This window comes from Oryx dammah, unplaced genomic scaffold, assembly GCF_014754425.2.
Source record: "Oryx dammah isolate SB20612 unplaced genomic scaffold, SCBI_Odam_1.1 HiC_scaffold_17, whole genome shotgun sequence".
NCBI lineage: Eukaryota > Metazoa > Chordata > Mammalia > Artiodactyla > Bovidae > Oryx > Oryx dammah.
The window spans coordinates 59,165,495-59,182,341 of record NW_024070201.1 but is presented as its reverse complement, the minus strand read 5'-3'; positions in this window follow the sequence as shown (position 1 = coordinate 59,182,341).

The following is a 16,847-nucleotide window of genomic DNA, read 5'->3' as shown; positions in this document are numbered from 1 at the left end:
GGTAGAGGAACCAGAGATCAAATTGCCAACATCTGCTGGATCATGGAAAAAAGCAAGAGAGTTCCAGAAAAACATCTATTTCTGCTTTATTGACTATGCCAAAGCCTTTGACTGTGTGGATCACAATACACTGTGGAAAATTCTGAATGAGATGGGAATACCAGACCACCTGACCTGCCTCTTGAGAAATCTGTATCCTGGTCAGGAAGCAACAGTTAGAACTGGACATGGAACAACAGACTGGTTCCAGACAGGAAAAGGAGTATGTCAAGGCTGTATATTGTCACCCTGCTTATTTAACTTATATGCAGAGTACATCATGAGAAACGCTGGACTGGAAGAAACACAAGCTGGAATCAAGATTGCTGGGAGAAATATCAATAAGCTCAGATATGCAGACGATACCACCCTTATGGCAGAAAGTGAAGAGGAACTAAAAAGCCTCTTGATGAAAGTGAAAGAGGAGAGTGAAAAAGTTGGCTTAAAGCTCAACATTCAGAAAACGAAGATCATGGCATCCAGTCCCATCACTTCATGGGAAAGAGATGGGGAAACAGTGTCAGACTTTATTTTTTGGGGCTCCAAAATCACTGCAGATGGTGACTGCAGCCATGAAATTAAAAGACACTTACTCCTTGGAAGAAAAGTGATGACCAACCTAGATAGCATATTCAAAAGCAGAGACATTACTTTGCTGAGTAAGGTCCGTCTAGTCAAGACTATGGTTTTTCCAGTGGTCATGTATGGATGTGAGAGGTGGACTGTGAAGAAGGCTAAGCACCGAAGAATTGATGCGTTTGAACTGTTGTGTTGGAGGAGACTCTTGAGAGTCCCTTGGACTGCAAGGAGATCCAACCAGTCCATTCTGAAGGAGATCAGCCCTGGGATTTCTTTGGAAGGAATGATGCTGAAGATGAAACTCCAGTACTTTGGCCTCCTCATGCGAAGAGTTGACTCATTGGAAAAGACTCTGATGCTGCGAGGGATTGGGGGCAGGAGGCTGGATGGCATCACGGACTCGATGGACGTGAGTCTGAGTGAACTCCGGGAGTTGGTGATGGACAGGGAGGCCTGCTGTGCTGTGATTTGTGGGGTCGCAAAGAGTCCGACACGACTGAGCGACTGAACTGAACTGAACTGAAGCCAGCCACATGGTTGTGCCCTATGTTCCCAGTGAGCAACTGCACTCCTCTTGTAAGGAGAGGCCTCAAATATTTTTTAAAAAGTCTACCACAAGTTGTCCTGTACTTTCCAAATTTTCTGCAATGAATGTGTATCATACTTATTAAAAGAAAAATATCAGAGGTACTTCCCTGGTGGTCCCGTGGTTAAGACTCTGTGCTTCCGTGGCAAGAGATAGGTTGGGTTCCATCCCTAGTCAGGGAACTAAGACCCCACATGCCACGCAGTGTGGCCAGAAAAAAATAAAAATATCAGAGCCTTTGACTTTTAAGTAATTTTACTTTCATTTAAATAGAAATGCATTTAGCTGCAAATAATGGACAATTTGACTTTCAATGGCTTAAAAAGTAAAAGCTTATTCTCTCACATAAGAAGAAGTATGAGGTTAGGGGGCTTCAAGCATTGGTTCAGCAATTCAATAATATTCGAGCCAACTTCTTGTCAGTTCTCTAGACTTTTCCCTCGTGTTTGCAACCCATTTCACACATGGCTGCTGCTACTGCTGCAGACCTAACATCTTCAACGAAGAAAAGAGGAGAGGAGGTTTAACAAAAAAAAAAGCAATAACAACCACACAAGTCCCTTTAGTAGGAAAGCGAAAGTTTCCTCAGAATTTCATCTAGCAGACTTGCCCTCAGAGTCTATTCGCCAGAAATGAGTCACATGACTGCTCCCCTCTATAATGAGCTTTGGGAAATCAGGAAACAGCATTGCTGTGATTGGCTTAGAAAAATTATGATCTTCCCTGGGCCTTGGCATATTGCTGATTTAAACAAAGTCTGGCTTATATAAGTGAAGAGGAGCTGGGGACAGGATACCACTTATGTGTCTGCCACAGAAGCCACGAAAGGGTGTAATTCATTCTGATAAGTGAACTGGGTAGTCATTTTTTGCTGGATTTGGAAAGACAGTGGAATTATGCCCCATAAAGTAGAGGAATACGCTTTCAAAAAGAAAAAAAGAGATGCAGCATGAGCCCTATTGGGAAGGTGGTTTGGAAATGTTGACTAGTTCATCTAATATAACCAGAGGATACAATGTGGAAATGTCAAGAGAAAGTAGAAGCTGGGAGATAGGAAAGGGCCAGGTGATGGATAATAATGATAGTTTGCATTTATTGGGTGCTTACTATAGATCAGGTAATTTTCTCCCCATTATTTTATTTAATTTTCTCAACTCCATGAGTGCTACTATTTCCCCCCATTTTACATGTGAAGTTAGATAACCTCATATGGGAAGATTAATACACAGACTAAATCATCCAAGATGCTTCTCCTTGTCTGCACCTCTTGAATCACAGCAAAAGGGACACAACACTTTTAGTAAATTCAAAATGTGTGCCCCACCCACCAGCCAATTCATATTATCTGACACAAACAAGAAAGCATATGAGCCAATGATTGGGCTATAACTCACCCATTATCAGAGAGGAGGTGAGCTTAACAATAAGGCTTCCCAGAAACATCTTTCAAGTACCAGTTCAGCTGCTTAAAAAGTACTGCCTGAAACACTAATAAATACTGCAGATCCAGATAATATACTTCTTCATACCAACTTTAACCATGACGTAATTTTTTTGGCTTCTGTTTCTTCATCCAGATCCATAAGTTTTCTTTATAAAATTCTAACTTCTTCTTCCACCACATTTTTTAAAGCAAAAGACATATATACATAAATAAAATCCAAAGAAATGTATAAATATTCACAGAGCAATTTCTAAAACAAACATTTTCAAGACTTCCCTGGTGGCCCAGTGGTTAAGACTCTGCACTTTCAGTGTAGGAGGCATTGGTTCCATTCCTGGTCAGGAAAGCTCCCACATGCCACGTGGCCAAATAAAAATTAAAAAAACACACTTTCAGTGTTCTACCTTACTTTAGGTATGGGTCAGTGTTTCTTAATTAGGCAGTATTGTGTTGGCACCCTTGGCCATCAGTAGCATTTCCCAGCCATGTGACAATCAAATAAATAAGTAAATCAACAACCACACATGTTTTCAAGCATCTCCTCTGGAGACATTTTTCCTGCTCTCTCCTTCTACTCTCTTGAGAAACACAGGTTGAAATATGACAGAATTATGTAAGTATTATGGTTCTATTTACTATTCATGGGAAATGAATTGACTTCTATATCTGTAGGTCTATGTAGCTACCTTATAGTAGAGATCAAATGAAATATGTAAAACACAATGCTTGATACATACTCAAGTACATAGCCCCATCCAAAATGCTAGCATAAATTAAGTATAGCATCTAAACATTTTTTCCTGCCTTCCCAGGAAGTACTTAACACCAGTGAATAAAGTTTAAATTCACTCTTCCATTCTGTATTACCATATTCTCACTCCTGTTCATTTAAGAAATTAGATAACTTGAAGCAATATTTTCAAAACCTGAATATAGCTGTATGATTGGTGCAAAGTAGGAGATATAGAAATAACACTAGAAGAGAGGGAAAAGTCCATTCTGGAAAAGATGAAAATTACAAATCAGTCAGGTCATTCAGATCAGTCCCAGGAAGTTCTATTTCCTTAATTTACAGATTTATGGATTTAAAAATTATCTTGCAGGATTTCTTATAGAGAACTTCAATGAGTGGGAAGTTAAACCAGATAATCCAAAAGTTTCATCCAATTTCTAAAGTTTTGTTAAAACTTTTATGATTTGATCAACCTGATCTCTAGCACTAAAGATATGAGTGACTTTCAAGTCCTCTACCCTAAAGTGTTCCTTTATGGATTGTGATGATTGTACACAATAACCAGAAAGTTATTCACTATTTCTAAGTCAATAACTGATTGGGAACAAAATATGACTTCTGTCCACTCAATTATGTCTATATACTCCAGTTCAGTTCAGTTCAATCACTCAGTTGTGTCCAACTCTTTGCGACCCCATGAATCCCAGCACGCCAGGCCTCCCTGTCAGTCACAATCTCCCGGAGTTCACTCAGACTCACGTCCATCGAGTCCGTGATGCCATCCAGCCATCTCATCCTCGGTCGTCCCCTTCTCCTCCTGCCCCCAATCCCTCCCAGCATCAGAGTCTTTTCCAATGAGTCAACTCTTCACATGAGGTGGCCAAAGTACTGGGACTTCAGCTTTAGCATCATTCCTTCCAAAGAAATCCCAGGGCTGATCTCCTTCAGAATGGACTGGTTGGATCTCCTTGCAGTCCAAGGGACTCTCAAGAGTCTTCTCCAACACCACACTTCAAAAGCATCAATTCTTCGGTGCTCAGCCTTCTTCACAGTCCAACTCTCATATCCATACATGACCACTGGAAAAACCATAGTCTTGACTAGACGGACCTTAGTCAGCAAAGTAATGTCTCTGCTTTTGAATATGGTATCTAGGTTGGTCATCACTTTTCTTCCAAGGAGTAAGCGTCTTTTAATTTCATGGCTGCAGTCACCATCTGCAGTGATTTTGGAGCCCCCAAAAATAAAGTCTGACACTGTTTCTACTGTTTCCCCATCTCTTTCCCATGAAGTGATGGGACTGGATGCCATGATCTTCGTTTTCTGAATGTTGAGCTTTAAGCCAACTTTTTCACTCTCCTCTTTCACTTTCATCAAGAGGCTTTTTAGCTTCTCTTCACTTTCTGCCATAAGGGTGGTATCATCTGCATATCTGAGCTTATTGATATTTCTCCCGGCAATCTTGATTCCAGCTTGTGTTTCTTCCAGTCCAGCGTTTCTCATGATGTACTCTGCATATAAGTTAAATAAGCAGGGTGATAATATACAGCCTTGACATACTCCTGTTCCTATTTGGAACCAGTCTGTTGTTCCATGTCCAGTTCTAACTGTTGCTTCCTGACCAGGATACAGATTTCTCAAGAGGCAGGTCAGGTGGTCTGGTATTCCCATCTCATTCAGAATTTTCCACAGTGTATTGTGATCCACACAGTCAAAGGCTTTGGCATAGTCAATAAAGCAGAAATAGATGTTTTTCTGGAACTCTCTTGCTTTTTTGATGACCCAGCGCATGTTGGCAATTTGATCTCTGGTTCCTCTACCTTTTCTAAAACCAGCTTGAACATCTGGAAGTTCACGGTTCACATATTGCTGAGGCCTGGCTTGGAGAATTTTGAGCATTACTTTGCTAGCGTGTGAGATGTGTGCAATTGTGCAGTAGTTTGAGCATTATTTGCATTGCCTTTCTTAGGGATTGGAATGAAAACTGACCTTTTCCAGTCCTGTGGACACTGCTGAGTTTTCCAAATTTGTTGGCATATTGAGTGCAGCACTTTCATAGCATCATCTTTCAGGATTTGAAATAGCTCAACTGGAATGCCATCACCTCCACTAGCTTTGTTCGTAGTGATGGTTTCTAAGGCCCACTTGACTTCACATTCCAAGATGTCTGGCTCTAGGTTAGTGATCACATCATCATGATTATCTGCGTCGTGAAGATCTTTGATTGGGAACAAAATATGACTTCTGTCCACTCAATTATATCTATATACTCAAAGACGTGTAAACATTTTTGTCATAGAGATTTAACTAAGCAAACAATTTGTAGGGGAATTTACCAAAGCCTAGCGCCCTTCCCAAAGTGAAGAAAATAAAGTAAAAAAAAAGGGATATTTTTAACATGTTAAATATGCTAATTTTACTGGAGATTTCAGTTTTGTACAAAACTATTCCAGGAGCAAAAAGATTTCCTTAACAGAGAAATTTATTTTGCTGGATATTTTTTGTTACCCGTCTGAGATATTCCCCATCCTGCTCTGGACCCTGAGAGGCAAGGCCTTATCGATCATGTCAGATGGGCTCTTGGCTCTCTTGTTCCATTGGGTTTAACCAATAGGAGAGAACAGCAGGATATGGGTGGATGGGAGGAAAATGAGAGGGAAGTATTTCTTCTGGCTCTCTCATTATGTAGTCAGGGAAGATTGGCTGTATTCCTCAACCAAATGCCACAGATCTTACCTGGTGGCCCTCACATTTGGTTGTATCTAGTCTGTCTACATCCTAATAACCATTTCCCTCATTTTCCTCTTTTAGGTTGGATTGGAGATAGTTCCACACTGTTATTAGCCCCTCAAGGTTACACCTCTCCTTGTTTGTGTCCCTGAACTCTGTAATATGCCTTTTATTATAACTCTTCAGTTAGCCAGTTTTGAGTATGTCATCCATTTCCTGCTGGAACTCTGATACATTCACCTTTGAAACTGGCTACAAAATCATTTTGTAACTACAGTGTTGGGTAATTTGGAGCACAGTGGTTCCATGTGCTAGTGTGAGGGTCCAAAAGTCTGGGTTGAAATCATGGCCCAACACTTTACCTACTGTGTGATCTTGAATAAATTTATTAACTTCTACATCTCAGTTTCCTCATCTACTCCAGGAGATAGTGAAAGACAGGGAAGTCTGGCACGCTGCAGTCCTTGTGGTCACAAAGTGTCAGATTCGACTTAGCAACCAAACAACAAGAACAGATACATATACATTACTATGTATAAGATGGTAGCTAATGAGAACCTACTGTATAGCCCAAGGAACTCTACTCAGTGCTCTGTGGTGACATAAATGGGAAGGAAATTCAAGGAAGAGGGGATATACGTATATATTTAGCTCATTCATTTTATTGTACAGCAAAAACTAATACAACATTGTAAACCAAATACACTCCAGTAAAAAATGAAGAAAAAAGAAAACCAGATGGATACTAGTAGAAACTACCCCATGGTGCTATTCTGAGGATTAAAATATCTTAGAAACATGTCTGGCACATAGTTAGTGTTTATAAATGTTGACTATTTTTTTATGTCTTCATATACTCTGTAATACTCTATATTCGGTAATAGGCAAAACATTAGTACATTACGATTAACTAAACTCCAGACTTCATTTGGATTTTGCCAGTTTTTCCGCCAATGTCATTTTGAATTTTTTAAGGAAAAAAAATACTAATAAAAGGAGGGGGGAAGTTTTGGTAACCAATTGAGGAAAAAAATAACACAAATAAACAACAATGTTAATTAAAGATAACTAAAAATAGAGAATTTTTTTAATGCCTAAGATTAATCTTTTTGACAGACTCCTGCCCACTGAGTGACTTCCCTTTCACTTCTCACTTTCATGCATTGGAGAAGGAAATGGCAACCCACTCCAGTGTTCTTGCCTGGAGAATCCGAGGGACAGGGGAGCCTGGTGGGCTGCCGTCTATGGGGTCACACAGAGTCGGACACGACTGAAGTGACTTAGCAGCAGCCTGCCCACTACAATTTGTGGCCTCCCTCGCAGTTATGTGTAACCGTGTAACCAGTTTCTTCCCCTATTCAAAGCGAGTGCTTATTGACACACATAACTTTGGGGCCTGGGTATTAAGATTTGGGGCATCCCCTTCCAAGTCTTTCTTCTCTGTTTTCGCAGTGAGAACGATAACCTAAGGAAAGGCAGAGCAGTTGCCTGTCCCTAAATGACCGGGAAGAGCATAATTCAACCACCAATTTGAACCGTTCACACAGTAAATGTTACATAAGAGAGAAATAAACAACTCTCTCCCTTTCATTTATAATTTTAAAAATGGATTTACAGCCCACTAGAAATAAAAGGGAACTTTCTTAACCTGATAAAGGAATATCTAACAAAAACCTGTAGCAAACTTCATACTTAATAGTAAAAGTTTAAAAGTATTTTCATCAATGTAGATAATGAGATAAGGTAACCCACTATTTTTGATTACCATTCAACCTTGTAATACTAGAGGCTCTGACATTACAACAGGCAAGAAAAAGAAATATGATCTATAAGAGTTGGAAAAGAATACACAAAATTGTCATTATTTGCAACACTATGGGTTTGTTTACACAGAAAGCAGAATAAAATCTATGATTATTAAAATGTATGAGAATGCAGCAATTTTTCTGGGTACAAAAAAATCCATCGCATTCCTGTAACCAACCATTAAATAGTTCCAGACAATTGGATTTCCAGATAGAAAAAAAAAATTTGTAAATTACCCATACCAAAAAATTAATTTCAGATTGATTGATTAGACACCTACAAGGGAAAATAAACTTTGTCTATTAGCAGAAAATATATGAAAATAACTCGCTTTATGGACTCATGGTAAAGATGAACACTTTTAGGCAACATACCAAAAAAATCAAGGAAATGTTTGATAAGTCAACTTCAATCATTTCTGTCACTTGTTGTTCCTCAAAAGATGCCCCAAATAAATGGAAATGATAAGCTATAGACAGGGAAAAGATACTCGCAAGGCACACAACTAACCAAAAATTGATATAAGGATATACAAATCACTTCAAGAAAATATGAAAAGATAAATAACCCAATGGAAAAAAATGGGAGGCAATTATAGCAGACAATTCATAGAAGAAATAAAAATGGCAAATAAATATGAAAAGATGCTTAATGTAGAAAAATAGGGAGAATAATATAATCCACTATTAGAATGTTTTAAAAGTTAATCTTCTGTCACCATACCTCCATATTTTTAAAAAATATAAAAGGCCTAAGCTATTATTGATAAACATAAAGTCCCTTTCATTCCCTCTCTAGTACTACCTGGTTCCCAGATTCACCTTGGAGCAATAAAAATCACATATTACATATATATGCTCCAGTCTATGTCTTTATATGCATATTTTAGGTATAGGTATTGTTGTGTGGTTTTTAGAATGTACTTAATGGAATCTTTTTCAAAAAGTAAAACTAGAGGTGGTCAGAGCCTGACATTCAATCCCTGAAGGGGCCTGCCTTCAAAACCCACACTTTTCCCACCAAGAATGATTGTGTGGTACTTCTGAGACAGTGGAGGTCTGCTTCTGGACCTCAGAACCAGACTGTTGGCCTGTATGCTGGAGCTCTAGCGTTTCCCTGGCTGGAATGGGTGAAGCGTGAGACAGAGCAGAGCCATGGGCGAATCGGGGCCTCTAAGAGATGGAAATCATAAGGGATTTGATTTAGGTCATACCTGAATGGTCTAGTGGTTTTCCCCACTTTCTTCAATTTCAGTCTGAATTTGGCAATAAGGAGTTCTTGATCTGAGCCACAGTAGGCTCCCGGTCTTGTTTTAGTTGACTGTATAGAGCTTCTCCATCTTTGACTGCAAAGAATGTAATCAGTCTGATTTTGGTGTTGACCATCTGGTGATGTCCATGTGTAGAGTCTTTCTTTTGTTTCTGGAAGAGGGTGTTTGCTATGACCAGTGCGTTCTCTTGGCAAAACTCTATTAGCCTTTGCCCTGCTTCATTCCGTACTCCAAGGCCAAATTTGCCTGTTACTCCAGGTGTTTCTTGACTTCCTACTTTTGCATTCCAGTCCCCTGTAATGAAAAGAACATCTTTTTTAGGTGTTAGTTCTAAAAGGTCTTGTAAGTCTTCATAGCACCATTCAACTTCAGCTTCTTCAGCATTACTGGCTGGGGCATAGGCTTGGATTGCTGTGATATTGAATGGTTTGCCTTGGAAACGAACAGAGATCATTCTGTCATTTTTGAGACTGCATCCAAGTATTGCATTTCAGACTCTTTTGTTGATCATGATGGCTACTCCATTTCTTCTAAGGGATTCCTGCCAGCAGTAGTAGATATGCTCAAAATTCTCCAAGCCAGGCTTGAACCATGAAATTCCAGATGTTCAGGCTGGTTTTAGAAAAGGCAGAGGAACCAGAGATCAAATTGCCAACATCCGATGGATCAAGATGGAAAAAGCAAGAGAGTTCCAGAAAAACATCTATTTCTGCTTTATTGACTATGCCAAAGCCTTTGACTGTGTGGATCAGAATAAACTGTAGAAAACTCAGAAAGAGATGGGAATACCAGACCACCTGACCTGCCTCTTGAGAAACCTATATGCAGATCAGGAAACAGCAGTTAGAACTGGACATGGAACAACAGACTGGTTCCAAATAGGAACAGGAGTATGTCAAGGCTGTATATTGTCACCCTGCTTATTTAACTTATATGCAGAGTACATCATGGGAAATGCTGGGCTGGAAGAAGCACAAGCTGGAATCAAGATCGCTGGGAGAAATATCAATAAGCTCAGATATGCAGATGACACTACCCTTATGGCAGAAAGTGAAGAGAAACTAAAAATCCTCTTGATGAAAGTGAAAGAGGAGAGTGCAAAAGTTGGCTTAAAGCTCAACGTTCAGAAAACGAAGATCATGGCATCTGGTCCTATCACTTCATGGGATATAGATGGGGAACCAGTGGAACCAGTGGCAGACTTCAGTTTTTGGGGCTCCCAATTCACTGCAGATGGTGATTGCAGCCATGAAATTAAAAGACGCTTACTCCTTGGAAGAAAAGTGATGACCAACCTAGATAGCATACTAAAAAGCAGAGACATTACTTTGCCAACAAATGTCCGTCTAGTCAAGGCTATGGTTTTTCCAGTGGTCATATATGGATGTGTGTTGGACTATGACGAAAGCTGAGCACCAAAGAATTGATGCTTTTGAAGTGTGGTGTTGGAGAAGACTCTTGAGAGTCCCTTGCACTGCAAGGAGATCCAACCAGTCCATTCTAAAGGAGATCAGTCCTGGGTGTTCATTGGAAGGACTGATGCTGAAGCTGAAACTCCAGTACTTTGGCCACCTCATGCGAAGAGTTGACTCATTTGAAAAGACCCTGATGCTGGGAAAGATTGAGGGCAGGAGGAGAAGGGGCTGACAGAGGATGAGATGGCTGGATGGCATCACTGACTCGATGGACATGAGTTTGGGTGAACTCTGGGAGTTGGTGATGGACAGGGAGGCCTGGTGTGCTGCGATTCATGGGGTCTGAAAGAGTCAGACACAACTGAGTGACTGAACTGAACTGAACTGAAGAGCTAGAAATAAAACCTTTGTGAAAATTCCTCAGAGAAACCCAAGCTTCAAGACCTGGAAAGACTAACAACAAACCTGCAACTCATCAGAGGCAGAACATAAGTCTGGGTAACAAAACAAAGAGTCCAGTATCAGTAGAGATGGTGATGGAAGGAGGAACTTTCAGCAAGTGAGTATTCAGACCTTTCCAAGCATTATCTCAGGGCCTCTGGCCTTCATGAATTATAGACATATTATACCACCAAGTCAAGTTGACTTAAAGGAACTTTTCGCTCCTTTTCCCTGCCAAACTAGTGACGGCCAACAAGTCATTCTCTGTCTTAAGAAGTAGTGGATAATAGGAACCCAAAACAGAGTAAAGGATCATCTCCCATCTTTGCCCTCTCCAAGAAAAAGTCACCATCCCAATGTTGGGAGTGCAAGACTGTCTCAGCCTTTTGGTGAATAAAGGGATCACAGAAACCCAAGCTCGCCGTGGGGCCTGCCAGATGGATGCTGGACTGAGAAAGAAAGACAAGCAGGTGAAACTGGTTTGCAAGGAGGTCAAAGAAGTCTATGTAAAAAATGAGACAAAGTCCTACAAGCGTAGTAAAACTCTTTAGCTTTCATAACCCCATCATGATTGTGTCAGATTTGCTGGGTCAATTAGCTGCCTACTCTGTCTTCTTCCACTGTTAATAATGGGCAATATTCTCTCCCTTTAAGGAATGAAAATGAGGGATTTGTGGTTATAGTAAGCTATCATTAAAAGCACATGAATTCCTAAAAGCCTCTGAAAATAAATTAGTCTTCACATTACCATCTGCAACCATTTCACCTCAGCTAGTGATCCCATTAGCCCTTGTGCACTCTAAATAGGAGAGGGCTTGGGTATTACTTAAGGAAAGATCTCCAAGGGAAATCAAGTGGTTGTAGAGATCAAAAAGAGAAATTCCAAAGATGGCATCTGTACTCTCACATTGCTCCAGAGCCAGGACCCCTGGGCCACATGAGAACACCTACTGCCATCTCTCAAAGGTAAAGACAGATTCTCTGGTACAAGTCACCAAAAAGACTCCAGAATGACTGAAAACAAGAAGAGAATCGCACGTTCAGATTTAAGGATCATCTATTAAAATTTTATCGGCAGATCTCCTCTTTCCAACAAATTAGGACAAGTTTAAACTATTCTCTGGACCTCTCTTCTGCAAATATCACAAGCTGCTAACACTACCTTCTTTTGGAATTTATCTTTTCTCTTTGTATACTGGGTTAGTATCCTCCTAAAATTTATGTCCCCAGTTTGGGAAGATCCCCTGGAAAAGGAAATATCTCCCCACTCCACTATTCTTGCCTGGGAAATCCCATGAACAGAGGAGCCTGGCGGACTACAGTTCATGGGATTGCAAAAGAGTTGGACATGACTTAGCCACTAAATAACAACAACAAAATGTTTGCATGTCCCAAACCTTGAAATGTGGCTTTATTTGAAAATAGGTTCTTTGCAGAAGCAATTCATTAAGGTGAAGTCATACCAGAGGGGACTTTTAATCCAGTACAACTGGTGTTTAATAAGAAGAGACCCAGAGACAGAGACATAGAGGGGAGATTTCCACGTGACAGCAGAAGCAGAGATAACAGTGATGCATCTGCAAGCCAAGGACCACCAAGGATTGCAGGAAAACCACAAGCCAAGAAACAGCCGTGAACAGATTCTCTGAGTCCCTAAGAAGGAACCAACCATGCGGACACCTTAACTTCAGACTTCTGGTCTCCTGAACTGTGAGAGAATACACTTCTATGTTTTAAGCCACCCAGTTGCTAGGGCAGCAGTCCTTGGAAAGTAATATACCTGACTTCTATAATGCTACATTGTGTGGTATTATACACTGTAAAAACCACTAAATACCTGGCCCTTAAATGATGGAGTTTCTCTAAGGTCTGTCCCAGACACCTTCTTTTTCTCACTCTAACCTTTCCTTAGCTGACTTGATCCTTTCTCACAACTTCCATTACAACCAACCATCATACAGCTGACTAGTATCAGATGGTGAGTTGTATTAGTTCTTTGTGTATTTTGGATATTAACTCCTTATCAGATATATTGTTTGCAAACATCTTTTCCCATTCTAGTAGGTGGACTTTTTGTTTTGTTGATAGCTTCCTTTACTGTGCAAAAGCTTTTTTTACTTCAACGTAGTTGGATTTATTTTTTCTTTTGTTTCCCTTGACTGAGGAAACGCATCCAAAAAAATGTTACTGAGACCCGATGTCAAAGACTGAGCTGCGTTCATTTTTCCTCTAAGTATAATGGTTTCAGGTCTTACATTTAAGACTTGAATTCACCTTAAATTTAATTTTGGGGCATGGTATGACAGAGTAGTCCAGTTTGAATCTGTTGGATCCAAGGAAAATGAAAATACTAATTGGAAAAGATACATGAACCCCTCTGTTCATTGCAGCATTAGTTACAATAGCCAAGATATGGAAGCAACCTAAATGCCCAACAATAGACGAATGGATTAAGATGTGGGGTGTGTGTGTGTGTGTGTGTGTGTAGTAGAATATTGTTCAGACATAAAAAAGAATGAAATCTTGCCATTTGTGGCAATATGAATGGGCCTAGAGGATATTATGCTGTGAAACAGGTCAGACAGAGAAGGATAGGTACTGTATGAATTTATTTATGTTTTTGTTGTTTAGTCGCCAAGTTATGTCCAGTTCTTTTGCGACCCCATGGACTGTAGCCCACCAGGCTCCTCTGTCCATGGGATTTCCCAGGCAAGAATACTGGAGTAGGTTGCCAATTCCTTCTCCAGGGGATCTTCTTAACCCAAGGATTGAACCCATGTCTCCTGCATTGGCAGACAGGTTCTTTATCACTGAGCCACCAGAGATAAATACTACATGATTTTACGTAGGTATGGAGTCTAAAAAACAAAATGAATGAACATTACAAAACAGAAATATTCATAAGTAGAGAATGAAAAGATAGTTGCCAAAGGGGTGGGGGGTGTAGGTGAAGGAGAGAAGTGGGTGAGGGAGATTAAGAGATACAGACATCCAGTTGCAGAATGAATGAGTCACAGGTATGAAATGTACAGTGTGGGGAATACAGTCAATAATTAATATCTTTGAATGGTGGCAGATCATAACTACACTTATCATGGTGATCATTTAGAAATATATAGAAATATCAAACCACAATGCTGTGTAACAGGAAATCACATAGTACTATAGGTCAACTATATTTCAAAAACAAACTCATAGGAAAAAGAGACCAGATTTGTGGTTATCAGAGGAATGGGCAGAGGAAGACGGGATTGGATGAAGGTGGTCAAAAGGTATAAACTTACAATTATGAGATAAATCAATACTCAGGATAAAACGTACAACATGATAAATATAATTAAAACAGCAGTATGCCATATATGAACATTGTTAGGAAAGTAAATCCTAAGTGTTCTCATCACAAGGAATAAAATGTTTTCTATCTCTTTAATTTTGTATCTGTGTGAGGTGATGGATGCATACTAAACTTTTATGATAATCATTTTATGATGTTTGTTAGTCAAATCATTATGCTGTACACTTTAAACTTACACAGTGCTGTCAATCATATCTCAATAAAATTGGGAGGGAAAAAAGAATGTCTAAATATGTTTGACAGCCATGAGCATCAAATTTCTTTACCTCTACCAGGCTTCTGGTGTCAGAGTGAAAACTGAGTCAGCAGACACCCATGCAGGAATGTCATTTCTTCAGAAAGCACCTCTACTTGAAATTTGAAAATCTCTTATCTTTTGTTCATACTGCAATAGTGTAAATTTTAAATTTTGGATTTTTTAAATCTCCTAATTTAATTTTTAAAGGTTTGACAACTTTCATATTAATAAGTTTTTCACAACTAAGTATCATAGAGATTTTTTTCTGCCCTAAAGGTCAAATGTCTTTCCGGACATTGAATAACATTAGACGGTTGCTGAGAAAAGAGCTCACAAAGTAATTGAAAATAATAACTATCATCTGTCCATGATGAGTTAATTTGTCCACTGTGCTTGCTTTGAAATGTCTATTTTCAGTGTAATGATGAAATTATATGCCTTTCCTCATTAGACCCTGGCATCATATCAAAATTAAATGTGTTGAGCCTGATAAAATAGAGTGGCAAATTCTACTGGAGTTCAATTTTTACATGAAGTGTTATACATTTGGTGATTTTTAAAAATACTTACTTTTTTTGTATATATTTATGAAAAAATTTTAAAGCATCCAAGAGAGAACTCTGAATAGGAATCACAACACTCAGTCCAGTTTCCACCTTGTCTGTGCCACTAACTAGTTGTTGGCCTTACAACCTCTTTACATATAGTAATGATTAAAAGGGAACATTTCCTACCTTTGTATCTGAAAGGGTTGCTATGACACTCATGTGTGTGGAAAAGCTTAAAGAGTTAAAATTCTATGCTAATGCAAGAAATAATTGTAATTACTATTATTTATCGATCCCTTAAGGAGACAAAGCCTTACTAGAGAACAAAAAGAGCAAGGCAGAAACAATCCACAAAATATGTATGACTCACAGTTCATTGATAAAAGGTTTCAAGTTATTTACGAATAAGAGTTAACTAGTGGTCATCATCACAACTATCAGTGATCACCAATGTGCAAAGTATGAAACATTTCCAAATAACTGAATAAATGTCATGGTAAAGGCAAAATATCCAGATGTTGGAAACCATCAAGCAAGTGATTCAGAATAATTTAGGGAGATGGTGATGGACAGGGAGGCCTGGAGTGCTGCGATTCATGGCGTCGCAAAGAGTCGGACACGACTGAGCGACTGAACTGAACTAAGACTTATCTAAAAAGAAATGAAAAACCAAACTAAAAGTGATATTAGCACATCACTGCTGATACAATAAATAAATCAGCATAACCTTTCTGGAGTGAAGTGTGACCATGCGTGTTAGGAGACTTCAGAAGGGACAGAACCTTGTCCACAGGAGTTACGTTTTTGGAAACTTCACCTAAATACATAATCAGAGATATGTTCAAAGTTATGCACAAAGACTCACAAAATTGAAACCACAATGAGATTGGCTATCATCCCAAAACAAGCAAAAAACAAGTGTAGTAAGAATTGGAAAGGACATGGAGAAAGTAGAATTCTTGTGTATTCCACAAGGTAAAAACTTAAAATGGTATAACCACTGTGGCAAACAGTATGGAAGTTCTTCAAACACTAAACAGAATTACAGCATGAGGCAGAAATTTCATTTCTAGCCATATACCTTGAAGAATTGAAAGCAGAAACTAGGAACAGGTATTTGTATACTACTGTTCATAGCAGCATTATTCACAATAGCTAAGAAGGGAAAACAACTAAAATATTCAGTGAATTAACTGACAAACAGAATGTGGTATAGACATACAATGGAATATTATTCATCTTTGAAAAGGACTTAGATTCTGACAAATACCACAGCTCGGAAGAACCAGAAAACACTATGCTAAAGTGAAATATGACAGACACAAAGGAACAAATATGTATGATTCCACACATATGAGGTACCTAGAGTAGCAAAATGCACAAAGTAGAATAGTGGTTATCAGGGGCTGGGGGAGGGAGTTATTGTTTAATGGGTATAGAGTTTCAGTTTGAGATGACAAAAAATTTCTGGAGATAGATAGTGGTGATGTTTGGACAAAAATGTGAATTACTTAAGGTCACAGAACTATACACTTAAAATGGTACACTTTATGTTACGAATGTTTACCATAATAAAAAAGAGAGGGCAAAAACTCACAAAGGTTTGCACTGCAACATTCTTTATGATTGTGAAAACACCAAATAATTTACTGACCAACAATAG